General features: G+C 45.8%; 1 long non-coding RNA gene across 1 annotated transcript in view; it reads left to right on the top strand.

Moving 5' to 3' along the window:
* The window catches only part of LOC112409560 (uncharacterized), a 32,514-nt gene extending 20,561 nt beyond the window's left edge, over nt 1-11,953 (top strand). Inside the window, exon 3 of the long non-coding RNA XR_003005165.1 lies at nt 11,719-11,953. This is a non-coding gene — a long non-coding RNA (uncharacterized LOC112409560). The remainder of the gene's footprint in view (nt 1-11,718) is intronic.
* The last annotated feature ends 870 nt before the right edge of the window (nt 11,954-12,823 follow it).

The following is a 12,823-nucleotide window of genomic DNA, read 5'->3' as shown; positions in this document are numbered from 1 at the left end:
TGGGGGAGCAAGAACAAACAACAAGTTTCCTTGCTCCCTCCCTCCCTGAGGTGGCGTGAGCTTGTTCCTTATATGGAGTGAAGGTGGGGTGTGTCCAGGGGTCCCGCTGGAGGGGAGGCTTAGGTGATTTGCCCACCCCTTTGGTGATGTGTGCAGGGGGCGTGCGCAGGACCCTGCTTTCTCTCCCAACGCCCTGCTTTTGCTCCTGGCTCTTCAGAAGTGGCAGTTGGGCTTTTTCTCTGTGTATCTTTTGTCCATAATTTGCCCTAACTGCCAAGCACGCTGTTATTTTTAGTCTTATGGTTTCTTTGTATTTTGTTGATCCAGGAGACGTTTGTCCAGGTGCAAGCACTGCAGCAAAGGGTCCCAGGTCCCAGCCTGTCTCATTGCAACCACTAGATGCTCTACAGTTTGAGTTAAAGAAAATCCCACTGCTTGACCGTTTTATTAACCTGCGGAATCCTAAGTGTCCTTTGACGAGGAGACAAAATATTCATTGCCCCGGGTGTCCTGATGCAATTTGTGACTAAGTCCTCGGCACCTTCCCTGCCTGCCAGGCCTTCTTTCAGGTGTAAAAAAAATATTTAAAAAATGTCAATTTATTGACTTAAATTAGAGCTAGAACTGCCGGGCTAACCAGTTACATCTCCCCGTTGCAGCAGGAAAATCTCCCTGGGAGGACGACTTGGCTTCACAAAGTTGCCCGGTGAGCAGAGAACTCAGATGATCTCAATAGGGATTGAGTGGGTGCGGGGGCCTGTACGGGGGTGGGCCAGCCCAAAGCAGACTCTGCAAATTGGGTGCAGTAAAGGCGGGTTTTCTCTGCAGTAGAATGTGCCCCGTGAAGGCAACAAGAGTTGATTGGTGAGTACGCTCAGATAATCACAGGGTCGTTGGGGGGATCCCAAGCACAGCTTGATCCCCACTGAACACAGTTTGCTACAGCCCACTGGGGAAGCTGGCAGGGGGTGGGGGTTGACATCAGTGATTTCCCACCCTTCAAATAACCCATGAGGGTCGTGGCTAAAACAAGGAGGAATTACCTCCCAGAATATATTTTCTTTTTCCTTTCTTCCTCCTTCTCTGCCTGCCTCCTTCCTTCCCAGTTTTCTTTCTTTCTGTCTTTCTTTATTCTTTTCTCTCTGGGGCCTTCTTCTTTGAATTATAGTTTATTTACAATAAAATGCACATATTTTAAGTGCGCAGTTCAGTAAGTTTTGACAAATATATATACTCAGGTAAGTACTATGTCACCCTGGAAAGTTCCCTTGTGCCTTTTCCAGTCAAGCTCTTCCCCAAATGTCCATCACCTGAAATGATAAAGGAGTGGATAAGCACAATGTTGCCCATCCACACAACAGAATATTACTCAGCCATGAAAAGGAAGGACGTTCTGATTCATGCTGCAACGTAGATGAACTTTAAAAATGTGATGCTGAGTGATGGAAGGAAGATCAAAAGGCCACGTATTGTAAGATTCCATTTATACGAAATGTCTAGAATAGGCAAATCATGGAGAGAGAAAGTAGATGCATTGTTCAGGGGTGGGCTAGGGGTGGAGGGGTGCTAATGGATATCAGGTTTCTTCTGGAGTTAGTAGTGACAGTTGCATAACTGTGAATAAGCTGAAAACTACTGCATTGTACACTTTAAAAAGGTAAGCTATATAGCATATGAAATATATCTCAATAAAGCTGTTATTTAAAAAAAAGATATGGAACATTCCCATCACCTCAGAAAGTACCTTCATGCCACTTCCTGATCAATTCCTACATTAGCCCCCCAGAAGCAACCACAGTTGTGTTTTTCTCTAACATAGATTAATTGTGTCTGTTCTAGAACTTCATATAATTGGAATCATATATTAGGTACCCATTTCTTTCACTCAGCATAATGTTTCTGAGATTTGCCCATATTGTTGTGACTGTGCATTATGCCTTTTTTTTCCCTGAGTAGTGCAACTTTACCATAGTTTCTTTTTTCTTTTCTTTTTAAAAATATATTTATTTATTTATTTTTGGCTGTGTAGGGTCTTTGTTGCTGCGTGTGGGCTTTCTCTAGTTGCGGCGAGCGGGGGTTACTCTTTATTGTGGTGTGCAGGCTTCTCATTGCGGTGGCTTCTCTTGTGGAGCACGGGCTCTAGGCACGCAGCCTTTAGTAGTTGTGGCACGCAGGCTCAGTAGTTGTGGCACACGGGCTCTAGAGCACAGGCTCAGTAGTTGTGGCATATGGGCTTAGTTGCTCCGTGGCATGTGGGATCTTCCTGGACCAGGGCTTGAACCCGTGTCCCCTGCATTGGCAGGCAGATTCTTAATCACTGCACCACCAGGGAAGTCCCCATAGTTTCTTATAGATGGACATCTGGGACATTTCCAAGTTTGGGCATTATGGATAAAACTGCTATGGATATTCTTGTAAAAGTCTTCTCATGGACACGTGTTTACCTCTTTCTTAGGTAAATACCTAGAAATGGAGTTGCTGAGTCTATGGTTTTATTTTTCGTTTTTTTTTTTTTGTTGTACATGGGCCTCTCACTGTTGTGGCCTCTCCCGTTGCGGAGCACAGGCCTTGGACGCGCAGGCCCAGCAGCCATGGCTCACGGGCCCAGCCGCTCCGTGGCATGCGGGATCCTCCCGGACCGGGGCATGAACCCACATCCCCTGCATCGGCAGGCGGACCCCCAAACACTGCGCCACCAGGGAAGCCCTATTTTTCGTTTTATAAGAAACTGGAAGACTTTTTTCCAAAGTGGTTTTACCGTTTTACACTCCTATCAACATTTTAGAGTTTTGGTTGCTCCATATCCTCACTAATATTTGGTGCTGTCAGTCTGTTTAATTGTAGCAATTTGGGTTGGTGTGTTGGAAATTAAACATTTTTATGAATTCCAGTTTACTCATTTTTTTGTGGCTAGTGCTCTTTGTGTTTTGCCCAAGAAATATTTGCCTACTTCAAGGTCATGAAGATATTCTTATGTTTTCTCTTAGATGCTGTATGGTTTTAGTTTTTCATTTAGGTCTAGGATTTATTTCAACGTAATTTTTTGGTGTAATGTAGTAAGTTGTGATTCATTTCTTTTTTCCCAACAGTTATTCTAGCCTACTTGTTTTTTTTTCTTTAAATATATTTTATTTGTTTATTTATATTTATTTATTGGCTGCGTTGGGTCTTCCGTTGCTGTGTGTGAGCTTTCTCTAGTTGTGGCGAGCAGGGGCTACTCTTCCTTGCGGTGCGAGGGCTTCTCACTGTTGGGAAGTGGCTTCTCTTGTTGTGGAGCACAGGCTCTAGGCGCGCAGGCTTCAGTAGTTGTGGCACACGGGCTTCAGTAGTTGTGGCTTGCGGGCTCTAGAGCGTAGGCTTAGTAGTTGTGGCTCACGGGCTTAGTTGCTCCACGGCATGTGAGCTCTTCCCAGACCAGGGCTGGAACCCGTGTCCCCTGCATTGGCATGTGGATTCTTTACTACTGTGCCACTAGGGAAGCCCTCTAGCCCACTTGTTGAAAATATTTTTCTTTCCCCATTGAATTATCTTGGTACTTTTGCTGAAAATCAATTGGCCATATATATGTAGGTCTATTTCTGGACTCTGTTTTCTGTTCCATTGATCTATTTGTGTATCCTCTAATACCAAGCGTCTTAATTACTGTTGTTTATAGTAAGTCTTAAAATCAGCTACTGTAAGTCCACCAACTTCATTCTTTATTAAAATTATTTTGACTATTCTAGGTCCTCATTTCCACTTAAATTTTAGAATCTGCTTGTCAATTTCTAAAAAAAAAAGCCTTCTGGAATTTTGATTGGGTTTATATTGAATCTGTAGATCAATTTGGGGAGAATTGACATCTTAGCAATATTGAGTTTTCTAACCTAGGGGTCCCCAACACCCGGGCCATGGACCGGTACCAGTCTACGGACTGTAAGGAACTGGGCCGCACAGCAGGAGGTGAGTGGCAGGCAAGAGAGTGAAGCTTCATCTGCTGGTCCACATTGCTCCCCATTGTTCGTATTACCGCCTGAATGATCCCCCTACCCCCACCCCCCACCGTCTGTGGAAAAATTGTCTTCCATGAAACCAGTCCCTGGTGCCAAAAAGGTTGGGGACCATTGTTCTAATCCATGAGCATGGTACATGTCTTTATTCATTTAGGTCTTTCATTTCTCTCAACAGTGTTTGGTAGTCTTCAATATAAAAACCTTGCACATCTTTCATTAAATTTATTCCTAAGCAGCATTTTTATTTTATTTTTTAATAGTTAAAAAAATAAATTTATTTATTTATTTATATTTATTTATTTTTGGCTGCGTTGGGTCTTCATTGCTGCGCGTGGGCTTTCTCTAGTTGCAGTGAGCGGGGGCTACTCTTCCTTGTGGTGCGCGGGCTTCTCATTGTGGTGGCTTCTCTTGTTGTGGAGCACGGGGTCTAGGCGTGCGGCCTTCAGTAGTTGTGGCACATGGGCTCAGTAGTTGTGGCTTATGGGCTCTAGAGCACAGGCTCAGTAGTTGTGGTGTACAGGCTTAGTTGCTCCGTGGCATGTGGGATCTTCCCAGACCAGGGTTTGAACCCGTGTCCCCTGCATTGGCAGGTGGATTCTTAACCACTGTGCCACCAGGGAAGTCCTGCATTTTTATTTTAATAGAGGAACGTGGAAGCCACAGAGGGTTGAAAGTGAAGTGGTACATGGACAGATGATGGGCCTGATGTTTGGGCTTGGGAACTATTCAGAGCCCCAAATGATCATCAACAAGAAGCAGCTGGTCACGTGGGGTGATTCTCATGAGTTCCTTCCATCTGTATATCAGAATCAAGTCGATTCTCTCTCTGGGGACCTGATAACCAAGAAGTCTGTGTTTGCTTATTTCCTGTGTGCCCTGAAATGAACACCTTCTTAGTCTTCCCTTCTGGGCACCGGATGTACTACAAAGGTCAGTCACAGGCTGGTCCTGCTCACCGTCCTCCTCTTGAGAGAAACTGGGATGCCTCCAGCTCTTGATGAGCCTCCTCTGCTCGTTCCTGAGCAGCAGTGGCCAGTGAGCTCTGCGGGGGCCCGGAGAGCTGTGCCTGAGTGAACTGGGAAATGGGGCAGGATCAACCACACACTTGGCAGAGGAGAAGAAAAAAGAGATGGATGAGAGGAAGCAGAGTGAGAGGGGAGCTGAATGACTAGTGGCAGAGCACTGGAATGAGCCTCAGAATGCCTACTGCTTGCGGGTCTACGAGATGGCCTGCTTTCCCAAGCTGCCTTGGATTTCCAATGGCCTTCCAGTTCCAGTGCCTGGCCGGCCTTGCTCTCCTGGAGAATCCTGCTCTTCCCACAAGGCTCAGGTGTTTGATTTCTCCAAGGGTCTGTTGCTAAGGTTTCTCTATTCCTTATTTCTACAAGTGTCCTAACAGTATTGCATGAACTAACTTGAGACAGTTGCTGCTTCTTGCGTCCAGGAGTGACTAACACATCTGATGCTTCCCAGGGGTCTATTGGGTTACCTCCATTTGGAGCCTTTTGCTTTTCCCTTGGTTGTGTAAGTGTGTGTATGTGTATGTGTGTGTGTATACAAATAACTGGGATTCTACACTTTGTCTCTGCAGTTCTACACACACAGGCGGGGGTCTTATTGCTAATTTGGAGTGGGCCCATTGGAGGCGTCCTGGAAAGGGGGTACCCTGAAAGTTACACCACAAGGAAGAGCTGGGAGAACTGGGGTTCTCAGGAGAGGTACTTGGGGGCTTGCAAGACTGCCTTGAAGAAGCACATTTGTTCCCAATGCCATATGAGCAGGAGAAGAAGCTATAGGAAAATATTTTGGCTCAAGGTAAAGAACTTTATGGGAGCTGTACAACCATGATTGTGGTTTCCATATCCCTGGAATATACAAGCAGATGCTGTCAGAAATTCCTGCACTGGGCAGGATCATGTGACCTTCAAGATCCATTTGATTCTGTACCTAACACTTCACTGGGAGTTGATGCATGTTCTCCTCCCAAGAAAACTCCTCGGGAAAGGAACCCAAAGAAAGTCATTTTTGAAGGTGAGATCTCAGGAGCTGTGACATCAGTGTAGAGAGGTGGACTTGCCATTGCCCCTCAGATTATGCTGTAGCTGATGTACAAGACCAGCTGTGGCCCATTCAGCCACGTGGAAGGGCCTTCCCCATCAGCAACCTTGCCAATCGTTTGTTTGGCCAAGGTGAGCTCTCCCAACCCCTTTGGGCTAGGCCTCCTGCTTCTTTGCAGCCTCTGTTTATGAGAAGGTGCCAGAAGGTGTGGCATCAGGGCTGGAGGGGTGAGTGGGGGACGCGGCTGCAGGAGACATCTACTCAGGTACTTTGCAGAGGGCACCCTTCTTTTAGCATCAGCTTGGAACCAACTTCTTTTTCTTCTTATGACTCAACCATCATTAATTAGAAAAGCTGCTCGAGCATCCTTCATTTAAGCCAGCAGCCCTGCCCATGCTTAAGCTGTCGGTGCTGTAGGCATTTTCCCTTTTCTCATTTAAGGTCTCATAGTAGACCTGTCCTTTCCAGAGGTCCTCTTTCGAGGGACCCCCAGCCCCCTTCATGGTCTCTGTGGGAGGAGGATAACACCCTTGTGCTTTCTGTGGCTCCCACCATTAAAGTGTCTTCTGTGATGCACGTCTGGGGTCTTAAGTGGGGGAGAGTGTGGAGGCGAGAGGTGGGGAACATATCACTCCCCATCGTGGGATGAGAGGCATCATGGGCTAAAGAAAAGAGCTCTGAGTTTAAACAAGGCTGAATTTGCTTGCCCGTTCCAACGCTAATTAGCTGTGTGACCTTGGGTAGTTTATCCACTCGTCTGAGCCTCAGTTTCTGCATCTATAAACATGAAGTGATGGCATCTCATGTACTTGGCTGTTGGGATTGTTCAGTGGGATGCTGTGTGTAGGTGCACCTAGTGTGGCACTTGCTTTGAATAGAAGCTCAGTGAATGCTGCCTCCCTCCCTCTACTTCCTATCACTGCCTGGAACTCTGATTTTCATTCCATCCATGGCCTTCTTGCAGCCTCCCTGCAGGCATACTGGTGGTCGTGGGCGCCGAAGCAGTGGTCTTGCTGGATGGGAAGTCTTGGTGTCCTTCAGAACTTGCAGAAAGATCCACAGACAAAGTGACCACTTTATGCTGTTCCGGAGCATGACCTGAGGATTTGGCACTGGACCATCTGATACTTGTTACTCACCACCCTGATGTGGCCTGAAATTCCTCCCATTAGTCATTTCCATTTTTACATTGTCTTCTGGAATCAATAGATTCACCTGGAGAAATGGTCCATAGTTTATAGGCTGTAGTGTAGAAAGCCATTTTCTTTCTTTCTTTTTTAAAGATTTAATTTAATTTTTATTTTTTTGGCTGCTTTGTTGCTGTGTGTGGGCTTTCTCTAGTTGTGGTGAGTGGGGGCTACTCTTCGTTGTGGTGTGTGGGCTTCTCTTTGTGGTGGCTTCTCTTGTTGTGGAGCACAGGCTCTCGGTGCGCGGGCTTCAGTAGTTGCGGCACATGGGCTCAGTAGTTGTGGCACATGGGCTCTAGAGCGCAGGCTCAGTAGTTGTGGTGCATGGGCTTAGTTGCTCCGTGGCATGTGGGATCTTCCTGGACCAGGGATTGAACCCATGTGCCCTGTATTGGCAGGCGTATTCTTATCCACTGTGCCACCAGGGAAGTCCCAGAAAGCCATTTGCAAAGGTGGAGAGGAAGGCCGGGTATGTTGGCTGTCTCTCCTCCAGTAGCACATTGGACCCTTTAAACATGAGTTTCATTGGCTGACATCTTGGAGGAGAGACTCTGTCATTTACCTTTTTTGATCTGGAGCATTGAGAATGGGCCCTGACTGCAACAAGAGGTCGTCAACATGTTTTGATGATCCAGTGAGTGTCTTTTAAACATTATATGATTCTGACATGTGCTACAACATGGATGAACCTTGAGGTGATGCTAAGTAAAATAAGCCAGGCACAAAAAGACAAATATTATATGATTCTGCTTATATGAGGTACCTATAATAGTCAAATTTATAGAGACGGAAGGTAGAATGGTGGTTGCCAGGGTCTGGGGAGAGGGGATATAGGGAGTTGTTTAATGAATACAGTTTCAGTTGGGGAAGATGAAAATGTTGAGGTGGACGGTGGTTACGGTTGCACGACAGTGTGAATGTTCTTAATGCCACTGAGCTGTACACTTAAAAATAATTAAAATGGTACATCGTGTTATGTTTATTTTAGCACAATAAAAATTTTATCTGTGTGCATAATCTACCTAGTGTTCTAAATTTTTAAAATTGTGGTGTAATCATTAATACTGTGAATTAACATTTGGGAGATGAAAATATTCCTGGAATTTGCTCGCTTATTCAACCAGTACTCAGTATCCTCAGCTGTCGGCTCTACCTGAGGCCCCCAACCTCAGCTTGAGGAGTCAGAAGTTCAGTCCCAGGCGTACTCTTCCAGACCCAGATTCTGAGGGTGAAAATCCAGCCCATGAACCCCTGATTCCATGAGTGAAGCTTGTGCTCTGGCGGAGGAGACCAAGGAAGAACTGATCTGTTCCCCCAGCGTTTGAGGCAGTGGTCTGGCTGGAGCCTGTTGTGTAAGGAGGATCTCAGGAGGGCAGGGGTGCTGTGCCGGTGGGGGCCAGCCCTGGACACAGATGTAGGGTCCTCACGTTGTCTGGTGAATCTGGGAGATGCCGGGAAGCTCAGGTGGGGCTGTCAGTTCCCGGTAAGTCCTCAAATCTGGTGCTAGCCTCTCCTCAATCTCCTGTCAGCTGGTGACCTCAGCTAAGTTGAAAAAGCCTCTGTTAAGCTCAGTTTTCTCATCAATAAAATACTTCTGCCCAGGTCGACATGATCACATGAGAGAGTGTGTGTCGAATGTGTAACTGAGCTCTCCCTGTGTCATCTGTGTCTCTATCATCTACAGGTCTCTGTCATCTCTGTCTACACACATACACAATGGATGGGTCAGAGTGGGAGTACTTGGAGGCCTGGAAACAAGCCCTGATTCTTCATAGGTTTCGCTTCTCTGTTTTTCAGCCAGGACGTTTTGGCTCTGGGGAGTGGTGAGCACATCCTGGGTGTGTGTCTGGCGCCCTAGGTCTCCCCAACCCAGCCTCTTTGTCAGAGTACGGCTGGGAGTGTGGGACCCAGGTTGGAGGATCTGGGTGGAGCCTGGGGTGTCGGCGAGAGTGGGTGCTGAGGCTGTGAGAGCCTAAGGCTGACTCTTACGTTGCTTCCTGTGTCAGAAGTCCAGTCCCTTGGGATGAGCCAGTTTGCTTTGTTGCCATGGAGACCACACTGTGTTAGCCTAGACCCATCCCTCCTACTTCCTGGAGAAATAGTTTGGGAGGCAATAGGGTCATTTTTGTCAATGAAAGATGTATTGCCCACCCACATGGGTGGCAAGTATGGATGACTTAGATGTGATAGAGCCTGAGAACAGACAGTGGAGGGAAGGGAAGGGAAAGGAAGGGACATGAGGGGGCTCCATCAGTCATTTATATCTCAGCTTGAGTCCACTTCTCAGATCTTGCATAGTCGTCTGTCAGGACTGTGGGAAGGCTGAGTAGGGGTAGCCAAATGTTGGGACCTTGGGAGGAGGGAGAGGAAGTCCACATAGAAGCAGTAATGGAGAGCTTTTGAATTCTATCCACATTCACTGGCAGTCCACTAATAATTATAATAGCTAACCTTTATTGAGCACCTACTGTATGCCAAGAACTGCACAAAGTATTTTATATCCTTCTTTATGGGCTTTGTTTCCGATGGGAAAAAATTACCAATCTATTTTTATTAACTCCTAATGGATATGTAATATTTCCTTCAATTATGAGTATAGACAGCAGGCCATAGTATTATTAGGGAATACTGCCAAAGAGGAGGCGCTATGACAGAATTCTCAGGTTATTTTCAGTGGAAATTTCCATGGATGTGTCTTTGGGCTAAGAGGTCAATTTATTGGACTTATATGGAAGTTCGAAAAAGGCTTTGATTAGTCAGTCCACTTACTTTTTGGTTTATTTTACTTTTTTTCTCTTCATTCACTCTTTGGTGATTGAGATATAATTCACATTCTGTGAAATTCACCTTTGTAAAGTGTATACTTCATTGGTACATTCAGAAAGTTGTAAAACCATCTCCACTATCTAATTCCAGAACATTTTCATCACTCCAAATACACCTTAGCATTAACTCCCCACCCCAACCCAATCCCTGGCCTGGCAGCCACTAATCTACTTTCTTTTTTTTTTTTTAATTTTTAAATTGATGTATAGTTGATTTACAATATTGTGTTAGTTTCAGGTATACAGCAGTGATTCAGTTTTTTTTTTTGCGGTACGCGGGTCTCTCACTGCTGTTGTGGCCCCTCCCGTTGCGGAGCACAGGCTCCGGACGCCAGCGGCCATGGCTCACGGGTCCAGCCGCTCCGCGGCATGTGGGATCCTCCCGGACTGGGGCACGAACCCGTGTCCCCAGCATGGGCAGGCGGACTCTCAACCACTGCGCCACAAGGGAAGTCCGATGATTCAGTTTTCTATATAATACATATGTATGTGTTGTGTATATATACATATATTCCTTTTCAGATTCTTTTCCACTAATCTACTTTCTGGTTTATAATATTTAATAATTTTCATGTTACAAGCTTTGTACTTCTTTTGTTATATTCATTTACTTTCAAGGGAAATATTTACCAAAGGATCTTTTCCAGTGACAAACGATTTGATAACCTCCGTTGTTTTATAACAATAACACTATAATTTTCCTCACTTATGAAAGTATGAGGATTCTCAGATTAATCATAGTTCCCATGATTAACATTTTCATGCAATTCTCAAACTTTAATTTCACTTCAGCGATCTTGTCCAACACAGTAAAACCACATGCCCGCCACACCTCAGAGCTGTGTTCTTTAGGAAACAGTTAAGACAGTGTATTACTTTGGAATGCATATGGATGCAAGCAGCAGAAAATGCTACTTCAGATTCTGATGCCAAAAAAGGATTGGTATCAATGATCATCAGGAACCCAGGTTCTCTCCATTTTTCTGTTCCTCTATCCCCAGCATAGACCTTCATTTTCAAGCCTCTTGTCTCATGGTTGCAAGATGGTTGCTGCACGTCTGGGCCTCACATATACATTCCAGGCAGGAAGAAGAAGGGAGGAAGAGTGAAAGGCTAAAGAGCTTTCCCTTAGCAAATTCTTACATTCTTATTTAAGAGGAGAAGCCCTCCCCAGCGCTTGGGAAAGCCAACCAACAGTGTTTGCTTTATATTAACTATCTTATTTAATTCCTATTTTAATCATCTGTGGTAGGTAATCTTTTCTCTGCCTAAAAGATGAGGAGACTTAGACTTAAAGAACTTGTGTAACTTGGGGCTTCTCTGGTGGTGCAGTGGTTAAGAATCCACCTACCAATGCAGGGGACTCGGGGTTTCATCTCAGGTCTGGTGGAGTGCACTGGCTGGGTGTGGTCAAGGCTGAGGGAGAGAGAAACACGGAAAGAAAAGGTACAGACTGACTTCATGTGCTTCAGTTTTGCAGAGGCTAAGCTTTGGGGGGCTCTCCTGCTGTCTCCCTCACAGGGCTGGGAGGGCGTGTCTGGGGCTCCCAGGCGATGAGCCAACACTTTGTCTTGCAATAAATTGCGTACATGGAGGTGGACTGCCTGGCTTTTCTGTACCAACTAATTTCACTGCTTTTGTGTGTGTGTCTTCTAGCCTCGATTCCAGACAGGTGCCAGCTGCCTGAACGGGAGTTTTCTAGGCCGAAAAGTCAGACTTCCTCTCCTTGAACACAGGCAAGAGGGGTGGATGCTTTTTTTTGACAACCCAGACTGATTACCTGGTAAAAGCGGAGAGAATCCAGGTCCAAGTGATTTTTCTGTTGGCCCTGACAGAATTAAATATAGTTTAAAACAAACAGGGACTTCCCTGGTGGTGCAGTCATTAAGAATCCGCCTGACAGTGCACGGGACACGGGTTCGAGCCCTGGTCCGGGAAGATCCCATATGCCGCGGTGCAACTATGCCTGTGGGCCACAACTACTGAGCCTGCGCTCTAGAGCCCGTGAGCCACAACTACTGAGCCCGCATGCCACAACTACTGAAGCCCACGCACCTAGAGCTCGTGCTCCGCAATTGGAAGTCACCACAAAGAGAAGCCCGCACACCGCAACGAAGAGTAGCCCCTGCTCGCTGCAACTAGGGAAAGCCCACTCGCAGCAACGACCCAACGCAGCCATAAATAAATAAATAAATAAATTAGTTAAAACAACCAAACAATCCTAGCTCATTCATTTTCTAACAGTCTGTGTGTATCATGACGAATGTGGCTCTGAGCTGCAACCTCAGTGCTTGGATCATGAGTCTTTGAGAAAAATCCCTAAGTGATGTATAGCACAGCAGGCATGAAGGCTCCAGCCACAGCAAGTAGATGAGCACAATGGACAGCAATGTTTGGATATAAACATAATCATTTAAATATAAAAGTATGATATTTTGACTGTGTGTTAAGAAAGTGTTGATAATCACACAGTGAGTGAATTGGTATCATGATGAATACTCCATCACCCACCTTAACTCAGTTCAAAATATCGAGGCACATAGTAGGTGCTCAATAAAACCTTCCCTGAAAAACTCTGGGAGTCAAGCTGACCTGATGAGTTGCTCACTGGACTTTTGACACCACAATAGGACAAAGAATTTAAAGGTGTCCTGGGTATTCCGTGCTTATTCCACGACTCAAAATGATCTTTCAAAATAAACCACTGTCAAAGTAGTGTTGCAGATGAGGGGAGGAAAGCCCAAATTTACATCTGCTTTCA

This window comes from Neophocaena asiaeorientalis, unplaced genomic scaffold (genome assembly GCF_003031525.2).
Source record: "Neophocaena asiaeorientalis asiaeorientalis breed wild unplaced genomic scaffold, Neophocaena_asiaeorientalis_V1.1 scaffold254, whole genome shotgun sequence".
NCBI classification, from domain to species: domain Eukaryota; kingdom Metazoa; phylum Chordata; class Mammalia; order Artiodactyla; family Phocoenidae; genus Neophocaena; species Neophocaena asiaeorientalis.
This window is presented reverse-complemented; position numbering and strand designations above follow the sequence as displayed.